Source organism: Somniosus microcephalus, unplaced genomic scaffold, assembly GCF_052327205.1.
Source record: "Somniosus microcephalus isolate GS21.2 unplaced genomic scaffold, FLI_Smic_1.0 unresolved_chr3, whole genome shotgun sequence".
Classification (NCBI taxonomy): Eukaryota; Metazoa; Chordata; class Chondrichthyes; order Squaliformes; family Somniosidae; genus Somniosus; species Somniosus microcephalus.
Genome location: NW_028225181.1, coordinates 49,230,110 through 49,250,957, shown reverse-complemented (window position 1 = coordinate 49,250,957; position 20,848 = coordinate 49,230,110).

Sequence of the window (20,848 nt, the reverse complement as noted above, 5' to 3'; positions counted from 1 at the left end):
TGTTCCAGGGTCACTAACTCCTCCCAGTCACCAGGAACCAACTCTGTGTCCCCATGTTCCAGGGTCACTAACTTCTCCCAGTCACCAGGAACCAACTCTGAGTCTCCATGTTCCAGGGTCACTAACTCCTCCCAGTCACCAGGAACCAACTCTGTGTCCCCATGTTCCAGGGTCACTACCTCCTCCCAGTCACCAGGAACCAACTCTGTGTCCCCATGTTCCAGGGTCACTGACTCGTCCCAGTCACCAGGAACCAACTCTGTGTCCCCATGTTCCAGGAACACTAACTCCTCCCAGTCACCAGGAACCAACTCTGTGTCCCCATGTTGCAGGGTCACTAACTCCTCCCAGTCACCAGGAACCAACTCTGTGTCCCCATGTTCCAGGAACACTAACTCCTCCCAGTCACCAGGAACCAACTCTGTGTCCCCATGTTCCAGGGTCACTAACTCCTCCCAGTCACCAGGAACCAACTCTGTGTCTCCATGTTCCAGGGTCACTAACTCCTCCCAGTCACCAGGAACCAACTCTGTGTCTCCATGTTCCAGGGTCACTAACTCCTCCCAGTCACCAGGAACCAACTCTGTGTCCCCATGTTCCAGGGTCACTAACTCCTCCCAGTCACCAGGAACCAACTCTGTGTCTCCATGTTCCAGGGTCACTAACTCCTCCCAGTCACCAGGAACCAACTCTGTGTCCCCATGTTCCAGGGTCACTAACTCCTCCCAGTCACCAGGAACCAACTCTGTGTCCCCATGTTCCAGGGTCACTAACTCCTCCCAGTCACCAGGAACCAACTCTGTGTCTCTATGTTCCAGGGTCACTAACTCCTCCCAGTCACCAGGAACCAACTCTGTATCCCCATGTTCCAGTGTCACTAACTCCTCCCAGTCACCAGGAACCAACTCTGTGTCCCCATGTTCCAGGGTCACTAACTCCTCCCAGTCACCAGGAACCAACTCTGTGTCTCCATGTTCCAGGGTTACTAACTCCTCCCAGTCACCAGGAACCAACTCTGTGTCCCCATGTTCCAGGGTCACTAACTCCTCCCAGTCACCAGGAACCAACTCCGTGTCTCCATGTTCCAGGGTCACCAACTCGTCCCAGTCACCAGGAACCAACGCCGTGTCCCCATGTTCCAGGGTCACTAACTCGTCCCAGTCACCAGGAACCAACTCTGTGTCCCCATGTTCCAGGGTCACTAACTCCTCCCAGTCACCAGGAACCAACTCTGTGTCCCCATGTTCCAGGGTCACTAACTCCTCCCAGTCACCAGGAACCAACTCTGTGTCCCCATGTTCCAGGGTCACTAACTCCTCCCAGTCACTAGGAACCAACTCCGTGTCTCCATGTTCCAGGGTCACTAACTCCTCCCAGTCACCAGGAACCAACTCTGTGTCCCCATGTTCCAGGGTCACTAACTCCTCCCAGTCACCAGGAACCAACTCTGTGTCCCCATGTTCCAGGGTCACTAAGTTCTCCCAGTCACCAGGAACCAACTCTGTGTCACCATGTTCCAGGGTCACTAACTCCTCCCAGTCACCAGGAACCAACTCCGTGTCTCCATGTTCCAGGGTCACTAACTCCTCCCAGTCACCAGGAACCAACTCTGTGTCCCCATGTTCCAGGGTCACTAACTCCTCCCAGTCACCAGGAACCAACTCTGTGTCCCCATGTTCCAGGGTCACTAACTCCTCCCAGTCACCAGGAACCAACTCCGTGTCTCCATGTTCCAGGGTCACTAACTCCTCCCAGTCACCAGGAACCAACTCTGTGTCCCCATGTTCCAGGGTCACTAACTGCTCCCAGTCACAAGGAACCAACTCTGTGTCCCCATGTTCCAGGGTCACTAACTTCACCTAGTCACCAGGAACCAACTCTGTATCCCCATGTTCCAGGGTCACTAACTCCTCCCAGTCACCAGGAACCAACTCTGTATCCCCATGTTCCAGGGTCAGTAACTCCTCCCAGTCACCAGGAACCAACTCTGAGTCTCCATGTTCCAGGGTCACTAACTCCTCCCAGTCACCAGGAACCAACTCTGTATCCCCATGTTCCCGGGTCACTAACTCCTCCCAGTCACCAAGAACCAACTCTGAGTCTCCATGTTCCAGGGTCACTAACTCCTCCCAGTCACCAGGAACCAACTCTGTATCCCCATGTTCCAGGGTAACTAACTCCTCCCAGTCACCAGGAACCAACTCTGTATCCCCATGATCCAGGGTCACTAAGTTCTCCCAGTCACCAGGAACCAACTCTGTGTCTCCATGTTCCAGGGTCACTAACTCCTCCCAGTCACCAGGAACCAACTCTGTGTCTCCATGTTCCAGGGTCACTAACTTCTCCCAGTCACCAGGAACCAACTCTGTGTCTCTATGTTCCAGGGTCACTAACTCCTCCCAGTCACCAGGAACCAACTCTGTGTCTCCATGTTCCTGAGTCACTAACTCCTCCCAGTCACCAGGAACCAACTCTGAGTCTCCATGTTCCAGGGTCACTAACTCCTCCCAGTCACCAGGAACCAACTCTGTGTCTCTATGTTCCAGGGTCACTAACTCCTCCCAGTCACCAGGAACCAACTCCGTGTCTCCATGTTCCTGAGTCACTAACTCCTCCCAGTCACCAGGAACCAACTCTGTGTCCCCATGTTGCAGGGTCACTAACTCCTCCCAGTCACCAGGAACCAACTCTGTGTCCCCATGTTCCAGGGTCACTAGCTTCTCCCAGTCACCAAGAACCAACTCTGTGTCTCCACGTTCCAGGGTCACTAGCTTCTCCCAGTCACCAAGAACCAACTCTGTGTTCCCATGTTCCAGGGTCACTAAATCTTCCCTGTCACCAGGAACCAACTCTGTGTCCCCATGTTGCAGGGTCACTAACTCCTCCCAGTCACCAGCAACCAACTCTGTGTCCCCATGTTCCAGGGTCACTAGCTTCTCCCAGTCACCAAGAACCAACTCTGTGTCTCCACGTTCCAGGGTCACTAGCTTCTCCCAGTCACCAAGAACCAACTCTGTGTCCCCATGTTCCAGGGTCACTAAATCTTCCCTGTCACCAGGAACCAACTCTGTGTCTCCACGTTCCAGGGTCACTAGCTTCTCCCAGTCACCAAGAACCAACTCTGTGTCTCCATGTTCCAGGGTCACTAACTCCTCCCAGTCACCAGGAACCAACTCTGTGTCTCCATGTTCCAGGGTCACTAACTCCTCCCAGTCACCAGGAACCAACTCTGTGTCTCCATGTTCCAGGGTCAGTAACTCCTCTCAGTCACCAGGAACCAACTCTGTGTCCCCATGTTCCAGGGTCACTAACTCCTCCCAGTCACCAGGAACCAACTCTGTGTCTCCATGTTCCAGGGTCACTAACTCCTCCCAGTCACCAGGAACCAACTCTGAGTCTCCATGTTCCAGGGTCACTAACTCCTCCCAGTCACCAGGAACCAACTCTGTGTCTCCATGTTCCAGGGTCACTAACTCCTCCCAGTCACTAGGAACCAACTCCGTGTCTCCATGTTCCAGGGTCACCAACTCGTCCCAGTCACCAGGAACCAACTCTGTGTCCCCATGTTCCAGGGTCACTAACTCCTCCCAGTCACCAGGAACCAACTCTGTGTCCCCATGTTCCAGGGTCACTAACTTCTCCCAGTCACCAGGAACCAACTCTGAGTCTCCATGTTCCAGGGTCACTAACTCCTCCCAGTCACCAGGAACCAACTCTGTGTCCCCATGTTCCAGGGTCACTACCTCCTCCCAGTCACCAGGAACCAACTCTGTGTCCCCATGTTCCAGGGTCACTGACTCGTCCCAGTCACCAGGAACCAACTCTGTGTCCCCATGTTCCAGGAACACTAACTCCTCCCAGTCACCAGGAACCAACTCTGTGTCCCCATGTTGCAGGGTCACTAACTCCTCCCAGTCACCAGGAACCAACTCTGTGTCCCCATGTTCCAGGAACACTAACTCCTCCCAGTCACCAGGAACCAACTCTGTGTCCCCATGTTCCAGGGTCACTAACTCCTCCCAGTCACCAGGAACCAACTCTGTGTCTCCATGTTCCAGGGTCACTAACTCCTCCCAGTCACCAGGAACCAACTCTGTGTCTCCATGTTCCAGGGTCACTAACTCCTCCCAGTCACCAGGAACCAACTCTGTGTCCCCATGTTCCAGGGTCACTAACTCCTCCCAGTCACCAGGAACCAACTCTGTGTCTCCATGTTCCAGGGTCACTAACTCCTCCCAGTCACCAGGAACCAACTCTGTGTCCCCATGTTCCAGGGTCACTAACTCCTCCCAGTCACCAGGAACCAACTCTGTGTCCCCATGTTCCAGGGTCACTAACTCCTCCCAGTCACCAGGAACCAACTCTGTGTCTCTATGTTCCAGGGTCACTAACTCCTCCCAGTCACCAGGAACCAACTCTGTATCCCCATGTTCCAGTGTCACTAACTCCTCCCAGTCACCAGGAACCAACTCTGTGTCCCCATGTTCCAGGGTCACTAACTCCTCCCAGTCACCAGGAACCAACTCTGTGTCTCCATGTTCCAGGGTTACTAACTCCTCCCAGTCACCAGGAACCAACTCTGTGTCCCCATGTTCCAGGGTCACTAACTCCTCCCAGTCACCAGGAACCAACTCCGTGTCTCCATGTTCCAGGGTCACCAACTCGTCCCAGTCACCAGGAACCAACGCCGTGTCCCCATGTTCCAGGGTCACTAACTCGTCCCAGTCACCAGGAACCAACTCTGTGTCCCCATGTTCCAGGGTCACTAACTCCTCCCAGTCACCAGGAACCAACTCTGTGTCCCCATGTTCCAGGGTCACTAACTCCTCCCAGTCACCAGGAACCAACTCTGTGTCCCCATGTTCCAGGGTCACTAACTCCTCCCAGTCACTAGGAACCAACTCCGTGTCTCCATGTTCCAGGGTCACTAACTCCTCCCAGTCACCAGGAACCAACTCTGTGTCCCCATGTTCCAGGGTCACTAACTCCTCCCAGTCACCAGGAACCAACTCTGTGTCCCCATGTTCCAGGGTCACTAAGTTCTCCCAGTCACCAGGAACCAACTCTGTGTCACCATGTTCCAGGGTCACTAACTCCTCCCAGTCACCAGGAACCAACTCCGTGTCTCCATGTTCCAGGGTCACTAACTCCTCCCAGTCACCAGGAACCAACTCTGTGTCCCCATGTTCCAGGGTCACTAACTCCTCCCAGTCACCAGGAACCAACTCTGTGTCCCCATGTTCCAGGGTCACTAACTCCTCCCAGTCACCAGGAACCAACTCCGTGTCTCCATGTTCCAGGGTCACTAACTCCTCCCAGTCACCAGGAACCAACTCTGTGTCCCCATGTTCCAGGGTCACTAACTGCTCCCAGTCACAAGGAACCAACTCTGTGTCCCCATGTTCCAGGGTCACTAACTTCACCTAGTCACCAGGAACCAACTCTGTATCCCCATGTTCCAGGGTCACTAACTCCTCCCAGTCACCAGGAACCAACTCTGTATCCCCATGTTCCAGGGTCAGTAACTCCTCCCAGTCACCAGGAACCAACTCTGAGTCTCCATGTTCCAGGGTCACTAACTCCTCCCAGTCACCAGGAACCAACTCTGTATCCCCATGTTCCCGGGTCACTAACTCCTCCCAGTCACCAAGAACCAACTCTGAGTCTCCATGTTCCAGGGTCACTAACTCCTCCCAGTCACCAGGAACCAACTCTGTATCCCCATGTTCCAGGGTAACTAACTCCTCCCAGTCACCAGGAACCAACTCTGTATCCCCATGATCCAGGGTCACTAAGTTCTCCCAGTCACCAGGAACCAACTCTGTGTCTCCATGTTCCAGGGTCACTAACTCCTCCCAGTCACCAGGAACCAACTCTGTGTCTCCATGTTCCAGGGTCACTAACTTCTCCCAGTCACCAGGAACCAACTCTGTGTCTCTATGTTCCAGGGTCACTAACTCCTCCCAGTCACCAGGAACCAACTCTGTGTCTCCATGTTCCTGAGTCACTAACTCCTCCCAGTCACCAGGAACCAACTCTGAGTCTCCATGTTCCAGGGTCACTAACTCCTCCCAGTCACCAGGAACCAACTCTGTGTCTCTATGTTCCAGGGTCACTAACTCCTCCCAGTCACCAGGAACCAACTCCGTGTCTCCATGTTCCTGAGTCACTAACTCCTCCCAGTCACCAGGAACCAACTCTGTGTCCCCATGTTGCAGGGTCACTAACTCCTCCCAGTCACCAGGAACCAACTCTGTGTCCCCATGTTCCAGGGTCACTAGCTTCTCCCAGTCACCAAGAACCAACACTGTGTCTCCACGTTCCAGGGTCACTAGCTTCTCCCAGTCACCAAGAACCAACTCTGTGTTCCCATGTTCCAGGGTCACTAAATCTTCCCTGTCACCAGGAACCAACTCTGTGTCCCCATGTTGCAGGGTCACTAACTCCTCCCAGTCACCAGGAACCAACTCTGTGTCCCCATGTTCCAGGGTCACTAGCTTCTCCCAGTCACCAAGAACCAACTCTGTGTCTCCACGTTCCAGGGTCACTAGCTTCTCCCAGTCACCAAGAACCAACTCTGTGTCCCCATGTTCCAGGGTCACTAAATCTTCCCTGTCACCAGGAACCAACTCTGTGTCTCCACGTTCCAGGGTCACTAGCTTCTCCCAGTCACCAAGAACCAACTCTGTGTCTCCATGTTCCAGGGTCACTAACTCCTCCCAGTCACCAGGAACCAACTCTGTGTCTCCATGTTCCAGGGTCACTAACTCCTCCCAGTCACCAGGAACCAACTCTGTGTCTCCATGTTCCAGGGTCAGTAACTCCTCTCAGTCACCAGGAACCAACTCTGTGTCCCCATGTTCCAGGGTCACTAACTCCTCCCAGTCACCAGGAACCAACTCTGTGTCTCCATGTTCCAGGGTCACTAACTCCTCCCAGTCACCAGGAACCAACTCTGAGTCTCCATGTTCCAGGGTCACTAACTCCTCCCAGTCACCAGGAACCAACTCTGTGTCTCCATGTTCCAGGGTCACTAACTCCTCCCAGTCACCAGGAACCAACTCTGTGTCCCCATGTTCCAGGGTCACTAACTCGTCCCAGTCACCAGGAACCAACTCTGTGTCTCCATGTTCCAGGGTCACGAACTCCTCCCAGTCACCAGGAACCAACTCTGTGTCCCCATATTCCAGGGTCACTAACTCCTCCCAGTCACCAGGAACCAACTCTGTGTCTCCATGTTCCAGGGTCACGAACTCCTCCCAGTCACCAGGAACCAACTCTGTGACCCCATGTTCCAGGGTCACTAACTCCTCCCAGTCACCAGGAACCAACTCTGTGTCTCCATGTTCCAGGGTCACTAACTCCTCCCAGTCACCAGGAACCAGCTCTGAGTCTCCATGTTCCAGGGTCACTAACTCCTCCCAGTCACCAGGAACCAACTCTGTGTCTCCATGTTCCAGGGTCACTAACTCCTCCCAGTCACCAGGAACCAACTCTGTGTCCCCATGTTCAAGGGTCACGAACTCCTCCCAGTCACCAGGAACCAACTCTGTGTCCCCATGTTCCAGGGTCACTAACTCGATCCCAGTCACCAGGAACCAACTCTGTGTCACCATGTTCCAGGGTCACTAACTCCTCCCAGTCACCAGGAACCAACTCTGAGTCTCCATGTTCCAGTGTCACTAACTCCTCCCAGTCACCAGGAACCAACTCTGTGTCCCCATGTTCCAGTGTCACTAACTCGTCCCAGTCACCAGGAACCAACTCTGTGTCTCCATGTTCCAGGGTCACTAACTCGTCCCAGTCACCAGGAACCAACTCTGTGTTCCCATGTTCCAGGGTCACTAACTCCTCCCAGTCACCAGGAACCAACTCTGTATCCCCATGTTCCAGGGTCACTAACTCCTCCCAGTCACCAGGAACCAACTCTGTGTCTCCATGTTCCAGGGTCACTAACTCCTCCCAGTCACCAGGAACCAACTCTGTGTCTCCATGTTCCAGGGTCACTAACTCCTCCCAGTCACCAGGAACCAACTCTGTGTCTCCATGTTCCAGGGACACTAACTCCTCCCAGTCACCAGGAACCAACTCTGTGTCCCCATGTTCCAGGGTCACTAACTCCTCCCAGTCACCAGGAACCAACTCTGTGTCTCCATGTTCCAGGGTCACTAACTCCTCCCAGTCACCAGGAACCAACTCTGTGTCTCCATGTTCCAGTGTCACTAACTCCTCCCAGTCACCAGGAACCAACTCTGTATCTCCATGTTCCAGGGTCACTAACTCCTCCCAGTCACCAGGAACCAACTCTGTGTCTCCATGTTCCAGGGTCACTAACTCCTCCCAGTCACCAGGAACCAACTCTGTGTCCCCATGTTCCAGGGTCACTAACTCCTCCCAGTCACCAGGAACCAACTCTGTGTCTCCATGTTCCAGGGTCACTAACTCCTCCCAGTCACCAGGAACCAACTCTGTGTCTCCATGTTCCAGGGTCACTAACTCCTCCCAGTCAGCAGGAACCAACTCTGTGTCTCCATGTTCCAGGGTCACTAACTCCTCCCAGTCACCAGGAACCAACTCTGTGTCTCCATGTTCCAGTGTCACTAACTCGTCCCAGTCACCAGGAACCAACTCTGTGTCTCCATGTTCCAGGGTCACTAACTCCTCCCAGTCACTAGGAACCAACTCCGTGTCTCCATGTTCCAGGGTCACTAACTCATCCCAGTCACCAGGAACCAACTCTGTGTCCCCATGTTCCAGGGTCACTAACTCCTCCCAGTCACCAGGAACCAACTCTGTGTCTCCATGTTCCAGGGTCAATAAGTCCTCCCAGTCACCAGGAACCAACTCTGTGTCTCCATGTTCCAGGGTCACTAACTCCTCCCAGTCACCAGGAACCAACTCTGTGTCTCCATGTTCCAGGGTCAATAAGTCCTCCCAGTCACCAGGAACCAACTCTGTGTCTCCACGTTCCAGGGTCACTAACTCCTCCCAGTCACCAGGAACCAACTCTGTGTCTATATGTTCCAGGGTCACTAACTCCTCCCAGTCACTAGGAACCAACTCTGTGTCTCCACGTTCCAGGGTCACTAACTCCTCCCAGTCACCAGGAACCAACTCTGTGTCTCTATGTTCCAGGGTCACTAACTCCTCCCAGTCACCAGGAACCAACTCTGTGTCCCCATGTTGCAGGGTCACTAACTCCTCCCAGTCACCAGGAACCAACTCTGTGTCCCCATGTTCCAGGAACACTAACTCCTCCCAGTCACCAGGAACCAACTCTGTGTCCCCATGTTCCAGGGTCACTAACTCCTCCCAGTCACCAGGAACCAACTCTGTGTCTCCATGTTCCAGGGTCACTAACTCCTCCCAGTCACCAGGAACCAACTCTGTGTCTCCATGTTCCAGGGTCACTAACTCCTCCCAGTCACCAGGAACCAACTCTGTGTCCCCATGTTCCAGGGTCACTAACTCCTCCCAGTCACCAGGAACCAACTCTGTGTCTCCATGTTCCAGGGTCACTAACTCCTCCCAGTCACCAGGAACCAACTCTGTGTCCCCATGTTCCAGGGTCACTAACTCCTCCCAGTCACCAGGAACCAACTCTGTGTCCCCATGTTCCAGGGTCACTAACTCCTCCCAGTCACCAGGAACCAACTCTGTGTCTCTATGTTCCAGGGTCACTAACTCCTCCCAGTCACCAGGAACCAACTCTGTATCCCCATGTTCCAGTGTCACTAACTCCTCCCAGTCACCAGGAACCAACTCTGTGTCCCCATGTTCCAGGGTCACTAACTCCTCCCAGTCACCAGGAACCAACTCTGTGTCTCCATGTTCCAGGGTTACTAACTCCTCCCAGTCACCAGGAACCAACTCTGTGTCCCCATGTTCCAGGGTCACTAACTCCTCCCAGTCACCAGGAACCAACTCCGTGTCTCCATGTTCCAGGGTCACCAACTCGTCCCAGTCACCAGGAACCAACGCCGTGTCCCCATGTTCCAGGGTCACTAACTCGTCCCAGTCACCAGGAACCAACTCTGTGTCCCCATGTTCCAGGGTCACTAACTCCTCCCAGTCACCAGGAACCAACTCTGTGTCCCCATGTTCCAGGGTCACTAACTCCTCCCAGTCACCAGGAACCAACTCTGTGTCCCCATGTTCCAGGGTCACTAACTCCTCCCAGTCACTAGGAACCAACTCCGTGTCTCCATGTTCCAGGGTCACTAACTCCTCCCAGTCACCAGGAACCAACTCTGTGTCCCCATGTTCCAGGGTCACTAACTCCTCCCAGTCACCAGGAACCAACTCTGTGTCCCCATGTTCCAGGGTCACTAAGTTCTCCCAGTCACCAGGAACCAACTCTGTGTCACCATGTTCCAGGGTCACTAACTCCTCCCAGTCACCAGGAACCAACTCCGTGTCTCCATGTTCCAGGGTCACTAACTCCTCCCAGTCACCAGGAACCAACTCTGTGTCCCCATGTTCCAGGGTCACTAACTCCTCCCAGTCACCAGGAACCAACTCTGTGTCCCCATGTTCCAGGGTCACTAACTCCTCCCAGTCACCAGGAACCAACTCCGTGTCTCCATGTTCCAGGGTCACTAACTCCTCCCAGTCACCAGGAACCAACTCTGTGTCCCCATGTTCCAGGGTCACTAACTGCTCCCAGTCACAAGGAACCAACTCTGTGTCCCCATGTTCCAGGGTTACTAACTTCACCTAGTCACCAGGAACCAACTCTGTATCCCCATGTTCCAGGGTCACTAACTCCTCCCAGTCACCAGGAACCAACTCTGTATCCCCATGTTCCAGGGTCAGTAACTCCTCCCAGTCACCAGGAACCAACTCTGAGTCTCCATGTTCCAGGGTCACTAACTCCTCCCAGTCACCAGGAACCAACTCTGTATCCCCATGTTCCCGGGTCACTAACTCCTCCCAGTCACCAAGAACCAACTCTGAGTCTCCATGTTCCAGGGTCACTAACTCCTCCCAGTCACCAGGAACCAACTCTGTATCCCCATGTTCCAGGGTAACTAACTCCTCCCAGTCACCAGGAACCAACTCTGTATCCCCATGATCCAGGGTCACTAAGTTCTCCCAGTCACCAGGAACCAACTCTGTGTCTCCATGTTCCAGGGTCACTAACTCCTCCCAGTCACCAGGAACCAACTCTGTGTCTCCATGTTCCAGGGTCACTAACTTCTCCCAGTCACCAGGAACCAACTCTGTGTCTCTATGTTCCAGGGTCACTAACTCCTCCCAGTCACCAGGAACCAACTCTGTGTCTCCATGTTCCTGAGTCACTAACTCCTCCCAGTCACCAGGAACCAACTCTGAGTCTCCATGTTCCAGGGTCACTAACTCCTCCCAGTCACCAGGAACCAACTCTGTGTCTCTATGTTCCAGGGTCACTAACTCCTCCCAGTCACCAGGAACCAACTCCGTGTCTCCATGTTCCTGAGTCACTAACTCCTCCCAGTCACCAGGAACCAACTCTGTGTCCCCATGTTGCAGGGTCACTAACTCCTCCCAGTCACCAGGAACCAACTCTGTGTCCCCATGTTCCAGGGTCACTAGCTTCTCCCAGTCACCAAGAACCAACTCTGTGTCTCCACGTTCCAGGGTCACTAGCTTCTCCCAGTCACCAAGAACCAACTCTGTGTTCCCATGTTCCAGGGTCACTAAATCTTCCCTGTCACCAGGAACCAACTCTGTGTCCCCATGTTGCAGGGTCACTAACTCCTCCCAGTCACCAGGAACCAACTCTGTGTCCCCATGTTCCAGGGTCACTAGCTTCTCCCAGTCACCAAGAACCAACTCTGTGTCTCCACGTTCCAGGGTCACTAGCTTCTCCCAGTCACCAAGAACCAACTCTGTGTCCCCATGTTCCAGGGTCACTAAATCTTCCCTGTCACCAGGAACCAACTCTGTGTCTCCACGTTCCAGGGTCACTAGCTTCTCCCAGTCACCAAGAACCAACTCTGTGTCTCCATGTTCCAGGGTCACTAACTCCTCCCAGTCACCAGGAACCAACTCTGTGTCTCCATGTTCCAGGGTCACTAACTCCTCCCAGTCACCAGGAACCAACTCTGTGTCTCCATGTTCCAGGGTCAGTAACTCCTCTCAGTCACCAGGAACCAACTCTGTGTCCCCATGTTCCAGGGTCACTAACTCCTCCCAGTCACCAGGAACCAACTCTGTGTCTCCATGTTCCAGGGTCACTAACTCCTCCCAGTCACCAGGAACCAACTCTGAGTCTCCATGTTCCAGGGTCACTAACTCCTCCCAGTCACCAGGAACCAACTCTGTGTCTCCATGTTCCAGGGTCACTAACTCCTCCCAGTCACCAGGAACCAACTCTGTGTCCCCATGTTCCAGGGTCACTAACTCGTCCCAGTCACCAGGAACCAACTCTGTGTCTCCATGTTCCAGGGTCACGAACTCCTCCCAGTCACCAGGAACCAACTCTGTGTCCCCATATTCCAGGGTCACTAACTCCTCCCAGTCACCAGGAACCAACTCTGTGTCTCCATGTTCCAGGGTCACGAACTCCTCCCAGTCACCAGGAACCAACTCTGTGACCCCATGTTCCAGGGTCACTAACTCCTCCCAGTCACCAGGAACCAACTCTGTGTCTCCATGTTCCAGGGTCACTAACTCCTCCCAGTCACCAGGAACCAGCTCTGAGTCTCCATGTTCCAGGGTCACTAACTCCTCCCAGTCACCAGGAACCAACTCTGTGTCTCCATGTTCCAGGGTCACTAACTCCTCCCAGTCACCAGGAACCAACTCTGTGTCCCCATGTTCAAGGGTCACGAACTCCTCCCAGTCACCAGGAACCAACTCTGTGTCCCCATGTTCCAGGGTCACTAACTCGATCCCAGTCACCAGGAACCAACTCTGTGTCACCATGTTCCAGGGTCACTAACTCCTCCCAGTCACCAGGAACCAACTCTGAGTCTCCATGTTCCAGTGTCACTAACTCCTCCCAGTCACCAGGAACCAACTCTGTGTCCCCATGTTCCAGTGTCACTAACTCGTCCCAGTCACCAGGAACCAACTCTGTGTCTCCATGTTCCAGGGTCACTAACTCGTCCCAGTCACCAGGAACCAACTCTGTGTTCCCATGTTCCAGGGTCACTAACTCCTCCCAGTCACCAGGAACCAACTCTGTATCCCCATGTTCCAGGGTCACTAACTCCTCCCAGTCACCAGGAACCAACTCTGTGTCTCCATGTTCCAGGGTCACTAACTCCTCCCAGTCACCAGGAACCAACTCTGTGTCTCCATGTTCCAGGGTCACTAACTCCTCCCAGTCACCAGGAACCAACTCTGTGTCTCCATGTTCCAGGGACACTAACTCCTCCCAGTCACCAGGAACCAACTCTGTGTCCCCATGTTCCAGGGTCACTAACTCCTCCCAGTCACCAGGAACCAACTCTGTGTCTCCATGTTCCAGGGTCACTAACTCCTCCCAGTCACCAGGAACCAACTCTGTGTCTCCATGTTCCAGTGTCACTAACTCCTCCCAGTCACCAGGAACCAACTCTGTATCTCCATGTTCCAGGGTCACTAACTCCTCCCAGTCACCAGGAACCAACTCTGTGTCTCCATGTTCCAGGGTCACTAACTCCTCCCAGTCACCAGGAACCAACTCTGTGTCCCCATGTTCCAGGGTCACTAACTCCTCCCAGTCACCAGGAACCAACTCTGTGTCTCCATGTTCCAGGGTCACTAACTCCTCCCAGTCACCAGGAACCAACTCTGTGTCTCCATGTTCCAGGGTCACTAACTCCTCCCAGTCAGCAGGAACCAACTCTGTGTCTCCATGTTCCAGGGTCACTAACTCCTCCCAGTCACCAGGAACCAACTCTGTGTCTCCATGTTCCAGTGTCACTAACTCGTCCCAGTCACCAGGAACCAACTCTGTGTCTCCATGTTCCAGGGTCACTAACTCCTCCCAGTCACTAGGAACCAACTCCGTGTCTCCATGTTCCAGGGTCACTAACTCATCCCAGTCACCAGGAACCAACTCTGTGTCCCCATGTTCCAGGGTCACTAACTCCTCCCAGTCACCAGGAACCAACTCTGTGTCTCCATGTTCCAGGGTCAATAAGTCCTCCCAGTCACCAGGAACCAACTCTGTGTCTCCATGTTCCAGGGTCACTAACTCCTCCCAGTCACCAGGAACCAACTCTGTGTCTCCATGTTCCAGGGTCAATAAGTCCTCCCAGTCACCAGGAACCAACTCTGTGTCTCCACGTTCCAGGGTCACTAACTCCTCCCAGTCACCAGGAACCAACTCTGTGTCTATATGTTCCAGGGTCACTAACTCCTCCCAGTCACTAGGAACCAACTCTGTGTCTCCACGTTCCAGGGTCACTAACTCCTCCCAGTCACCAGGAACCAACTCTGTGTCTCTATGTTCCAGGGTCACTAACTCCTCCCAGTCACCAGGAACCAACTCTGTGTCTCCATGTTCCAGGGTCACCAACTCGTCCCAGTCACCAGGAACCAACTCTGTGTCCCCTTGTTCCAGGGTCACTAACTCCTCCCAGTCACCAGGAACCAACTCTGTGTCTCCATGTTCCAGGGTCACTAACTCGTCCCAGTCACCAGGAACCAACTCTGTGTCCCCATGTTCCAGGGTCACTAACTCCTCCCAGTCACCAGGAACCAACTCTGTGTCTCCATGTTCCAGGGTCACTAACTCCTCCCAGTCACTAGGAACCAACTCCGTGTCTCCATGTTCCAGGGTCACCAACTCGTCCCAGTCACCAGGAACCAACTCTGTGTCCCCATGTTCCAGGGTCACTAACACCTCCCAGTCACCAGGAACCAACTCTGTGTCTCCATGTTCCAGGGTCACTGACTCCTCCCAGTCACCAGGAACCAACTCTGTGTCCCCATGTTCCAGGGTCACTAACTCCTCCCAGTCACTAGGAACCAACTCCGTGTCTCCATGTTCCAGGGTCACCAACTCGTCCCAGTCACCAGGAACCAACTCTGTGTCCCCATGTTCCAGGGTCACTAACTCCTCCCAGTCACCAGGAACCAACTCTGTGTCCCCATGTTCCAGGGTCACTAACTTCTCCCAGTCACCAGGAACCAACTCTGAGTCTCCATGTTCCAGGGTCACTAACTCCTCCCAGTCACCAGGAACCAACTCTGTGTCCCCATGTTCCAGGGTCACTACCTCCTCCCAGTCACCAGGAACCAACTCTGTGTCCCCATGTTCCAGGGTCACTGACTCGTCCCAGTCACCAGGAACCAACTCTGTGTCCCCATGTTCCAGGAACACTAACTCCTCCCAGTCACCAGGAACCAACTCTGTGTCCCCATGTTGCAGGGTCACTAACTCCTCCCAGTCACCAGGAACCAACTCTGTGTCCCCATGTTCCAGGAACACTAACTCCTCCCAGTCACCAGGAACCAACTCTGTGTCCCCATGTTCCAGGGTCACTAACTCCTCCCAGTCACCAGGAACCAACTCTGTGTCTCCATGTTCCAGGGTCACTAACTCCTCCCAGTCACCAGGAACCAACTCTGTGTCTCCATGTTCCAGGGTCACTAACTCCTCCCAGTCACCAGGAACCAACTCTGTGTCCCCATGTTCCAGGGTCACTAACTCCTCCCAGTCACCAGGAACCAACTCTGTGTCTCCATGTTCCAGGGTCACTAACTCCTCCCAGTCACCAGGAACCAACTCTGTGTCCCCATGTTCCAGGGTCACTAACTCCTCCCAGTCACCAGGAACCAACTCTGTGTCCCCATGTTCCAGGGTCACTAACTCCTCCCAGTCACCAGGAACCAACTCTGTGTCTCTATGTTCCAGGGTCACTAACTCCTCCCAGTCACCAGGAACCAACTCTGTATCCCCATGTTCCAGTGTCACTAACTCCTCCCAGTCACCAGGAACCAACTCTGTGTCCCCATGTTCCAGGGTCACTAACTCCTCCCAGTCACCAGGAACCAACTCTGTGTCTCCATGTTCCAGGGTTACTAACTCCTCCCAGTCACCAGGAACCAACTCTGTGTCCCCATGTTCCAGGGTCACTAACTCCTCCCAGTCACCAGGAACCAACTCCGTGTCTCCATGTTCCAGGGTCACCAACTCGTCCCAGTCACCAGGAACCAACGCCGTGTCCCCATGTTCCAGGGTCACTAACTCGTCCCAGTCACCAGGAACCAACTCTGTGTCCCCATGTTCCAGGGTCACTAACTCCTCCCAGTCACCAGGAACCAACTCTGTGTCCCCATGTTCCAGGGTCACTAACTCCTCCCAGTCACCAGGAACCAACTCTGTGTCCCCATGTTCCAGGGTCACTAACTCCTCCCAGTCACTAGGAACCAACTCCGTGTCTCCATGTTCCAGGGTCACTAACTCCTCCCAGTCACCAGGAACCAACTCTGTGTCCCCATGTTCCAGGGTCACTAACTCCTCCCAGTCACCAGGAACCAACTCTGTGTCCCCATGTTCCAGGGTCACTAAGTTCTCCCAGTCACCAGGAACCAACTCTGTGTCACCATGTTCCAGGGTCACTAACTCCTCCCAGTCACCAGGAACCAACTCCGTGTCTCCATGTTCCAGGGTCACTAACTCCTCCCAGTCACCAGGAACCAACTCTGTGTCCCCATGTTCCAGGGTCACTAACTCCTCCCAGTCACCAGGAACCAACTCTGTGTCCCCATGTTCCAGGGTCACTAACTCCTCCCAGTCACCAGGAACCAACTCCGTGTCTCCATGTTCCAGGGTCACTAACTCCTCCCAGTCACCAGGAACCAACTCTGTGTCCCCATGTTCCAGGGTCACTAACTGCTCCCAGTCACAAGGAACCAACTCTGTGTCCCCATGTTCCAGGGTCACTAACTTCACCTAGTCACCAGGAACCAACTCTGTATCCCCATGTTCCAGGGTCACTAACTCCTCCCAGTCACCAGGAACCAACTCTGTATCCCCATGTTCCAGGGTCAGTAACTCCTCCCAGTCACCAGGAACCAACTCTGAGTCTCCATGTTCCAGGGTCACTAACTCCTCCCAGTCACCAGGAACCAACTCTGTATCCCCATGTTCCCGGGTCACTAACTCCTCCCAGTCACCAAGAACCAACTCTGAGTCTCCATGTTCCAGGGTCACTAACTCCTCCCAGTCACCAGGAACCAACTCTGTATCCCCATGTTCCAGGGTAACTAACTCCTCCCAGTCACCAGGAACCAACTCTGTATCCCCATGATCCAGGGTCACTAAGTTCTCCCAGTCACCAGGAACCAACTCTGTGTCTCCATGTTCCAGGGTCACTAACTCCTCCCAGTCACCAGGAACCAACTCTGTGTCTCCATGTTCCAGGGTCACTAACTTCTCCCAGTCACCAGGAACCAACTCTGTGTCTCTATGTTCCAGGGTCACTAACTCCTCCCAGTCACCAGGAACCAACTCTGTGTCTCCATGTTCCTGAGTCACTAACTCCTCCCAGTCACCAGGAACCAACTCTGAGTCTCCATGTTCCAGGGTCACTAACTCCTCCCAGTCACCAGGAACCAACTCTGTGTCTCTATGTTCCAGGGTCACTAACTCCTCCCAGTCACCAGGAACCAACTCCGTGTCTCCATGTTCCTGAGTCACTAACTCCTCCCAGTCACCAGGAACCAACTCTGTGTCCCCATGTTGCAGGGTCACTAACTCCTCCCAGTCACCAGGAACCAACTCTGTGTCCCCATGTTCCAGGGTCACTAGCTTCTCCCAGTCACCAAGAACCAACTCTGTGTCTCCACGTTCCAGGGTCACTAGCTTCTCCCAGTCACCAAGAACCAACTCTGTGTTCCCATGTTCCAGGGTCACTAAATCTTCCCTGTCACCAGGAACCAACTCTGTGTCCCCATGTTGCAGGGTCACTAACTCCTCCCAGTCACCAGGAACCAACTCTGTGTCCCCATGTTCCAGGGTCACTAGCTTCTCCCAGTCACCAAGAACCAACTCTGTGTCTCCACGTTCCAGGGTCACTAGCTTCTCCCAGTCACCAAGAACCAACTCTGTGTCCCCATGTTCCAGGGTCACTAAATCTTCCCTGTCACCAGGAACCAACTCTGTGTCTCCACGTTCCAGGGTCACTAGCTTCTCCCAGTCACCAAGAACCAACTCTGTGTCTCCATGTTCCAGGGTCACTAACTCCTCCCAGTCACCAGGAACCAACTCTGTGTCTCCATGTTCCAGGGTCACTAACTCCTCCCAGTCACCAGGAACCAACTCTGTGTCTCCATGTTCCAGGGTCAGTAACTCCTCTCAGTCACCAGGAACCAACTCTGTGTCCCCATGTTCCAGGGTCACTAACTCCTCCCAGTCACCAGGAACCAACTCTGTGTCCCCATGTTCCAGGGTCACTAACTCCTCCCAGTCACCAGGAACCAACTCTGTGTCTCCATGTTCCAGGGTCACTAACTCCTCCCAGTCACCAGGAACCAACTCTGTATCTCCACGTTCCAGGGTCACTAACTCCTCCCAGTCACCAGGAACCAACTCTGAGTCTCCATGTTCCAGGGTCACTAACTCCTCCCAGTCACCAGGAACCAACTCCGTGTCTCCATGTTCCAGGGTCACTAACTCCTCCCAGTCACCAGGAACCAACTCTGTGTCTCCATGTTCCAGGGTCACTAACTCCTCCCAGTCACCAGGAACCAACTCTGTGTCTCCATGTTCCAGGGTCACGAACTCCTCCCAGTCACCAGGAACCAACTCTGTGTCCCCATGTTCCAGGGTCACTAACTCCTCCCAGTCACCAGGAACCAACTCTGTGTCTCCATGTTCCAGGGTCACTAACTCCTCCCAGTCACCAGGAACCAACTCTGTGTCTCCATGTTCCAGGGTCACGAACTCCTCCCAGTCACCAGGAACCAACTCTGTGTCCCCATGTTCCAGGGTCACTAACTCCTCCCAGTCACCAGGAACCAACTCTGTGTCTCCATGTTCCAGGGTCACTAACTCCTCCCAGTCACCAGGAACCAACTCTGTGTCCCCATGTTCCAGGGTCACTAACTCCTCCCAGTCACCAGGAACCAACTCTGTGTCTCCATGTTCCAGGGTCACCAACTCCTCCCAGTCACCAGGATCCAACTCTGTGTCTCCATGTTCCAGGGTCACTAACTCCTCCCAGTCACTAGGAACCAACTCCGTGTCTCCATGTTCCAGGGTCACTAACTCCTCCCAGTCACCAGGAACCAACTCCGTGTCTCCATGTTCCAGGGTCACTAACTCCTCCCAGTCACCAGGAACCAACTCTGTGTCTCCATGTTCCAGGGTCACTAACTCCTCCCAGTCACCAGGAACCAACTCTGTGTCCCCATGTTCCAGGGTCACTAACTCGTCCCAGTCACCAGGAACCAACTCTGTGTCCCCATGTTCCAGGTCACTAACTCGTCCCAGTCACCAGGAGCCAACTCTGTATCTCCATGTTCCAGGGTCACTAACTCCTCCCAGTCACCAGGAACCAACTCTGTGTCCCCATGTTCCAGGGTCACTAACTCCTCCCAGTCACCAGGAACCAACTCCGTGTCTCCATGTTCCAGGGTCACTAACTCGTCCCAGTCACCAGGAACCAACTCTGTGTCCCCATGTTCCAGGGTCACTAACTCCTCCCAGTCACCAGGAACCAACTCTGTGTCTCCATGTTCCAGGGTCAATAAGTCCTCCAGTCACCAGGAAACCAACTCTGAGTCTCCATGTTCCAGGGTCACTAACTCCTCCCAGTCACCAGGAACCAACTCTGTGTCTCTATGTTCCAGGGTCACTAACTCCTCCCAGTCACTAGGAACCAACTCTGTGTTCCCATGTTCCAGGGTCACCAACTCGTCCCAGTCACCAGGAACCAACTCTGTATCTCCATGTTCCAGGGTCACTAACTCCTCCCAGTCACCAGGAACCAACTCTGTATTCCATGTTCCAGGGTCACTAACTCCTCCCAGTCACGAGGAACCAACTCTGTGTCTCTATGTTCCAGGGTCACTAACTATTCCCAGTCACTAGGAACCAACTCTGTGTCCCATGTTCCAGGGTCACTAACTCCTCCCAGTCACTAGGAACCAACTCTGTGTCTCCATGTTCCAGGGTCACTAAGTTCTCCAGTCACCAGGAACCAACTCTGTGTCACCATGTTCCAGGGTCACTAACTCCTCCCAGTCACCAGGAACCAACTCTGTGTCCCCATGTTCCAGGGTCACTAACTCCTCCCAGTCACCAGGAACCAACTCTGTGTCCCCATGTTCCAGGGTCACTAAGTTCTCCCAGTCACCAGGAACCAACTCTGTATCTCCATGTTCCAGGGTCACTAACTCCTCCCAGTCACCAGGAACCAACTCCGTGTCTCCATGTTCCAGGGTCACTAACTCCTCCCAGTCACCAGGAACCAACTCTGTGTCTCCATGTTCCAGGGCCACTAACTCCTCCCAGTCACCAGGAACCAACTCTGAGTCTCCATGTTCCAGGGTCACTAACTCCTCCCAGTCACCAGGAACCAACTCTGTGTCTCCATGTTCCAGGGTCACTAACTCCTCCCAGTCACCAGGAACCAACTCTGTGTCCCCATGTTCCAGGGTCACTAACTCATCCCAGTCACCAGGAACCAACTCTGTGTCTCCATGTTCCAGGGTCACGAACTCCTCCAGTCACCAGGAACCAACTCTGTGTCCCCATGTTCCAGGGTCACTAACTCCTCCCAGTCACCAGGAACCAACTCTGTGTCTCCATGTTCCAGGGTCACGAACTCCTCCCAGTCACCAGGAACCAACTCTGTGACCCCATGTTCCAGGGTCACTAACTCCTCCAGTCACCAGGAACCAACTCTGTGTCTCCATGTTCCAG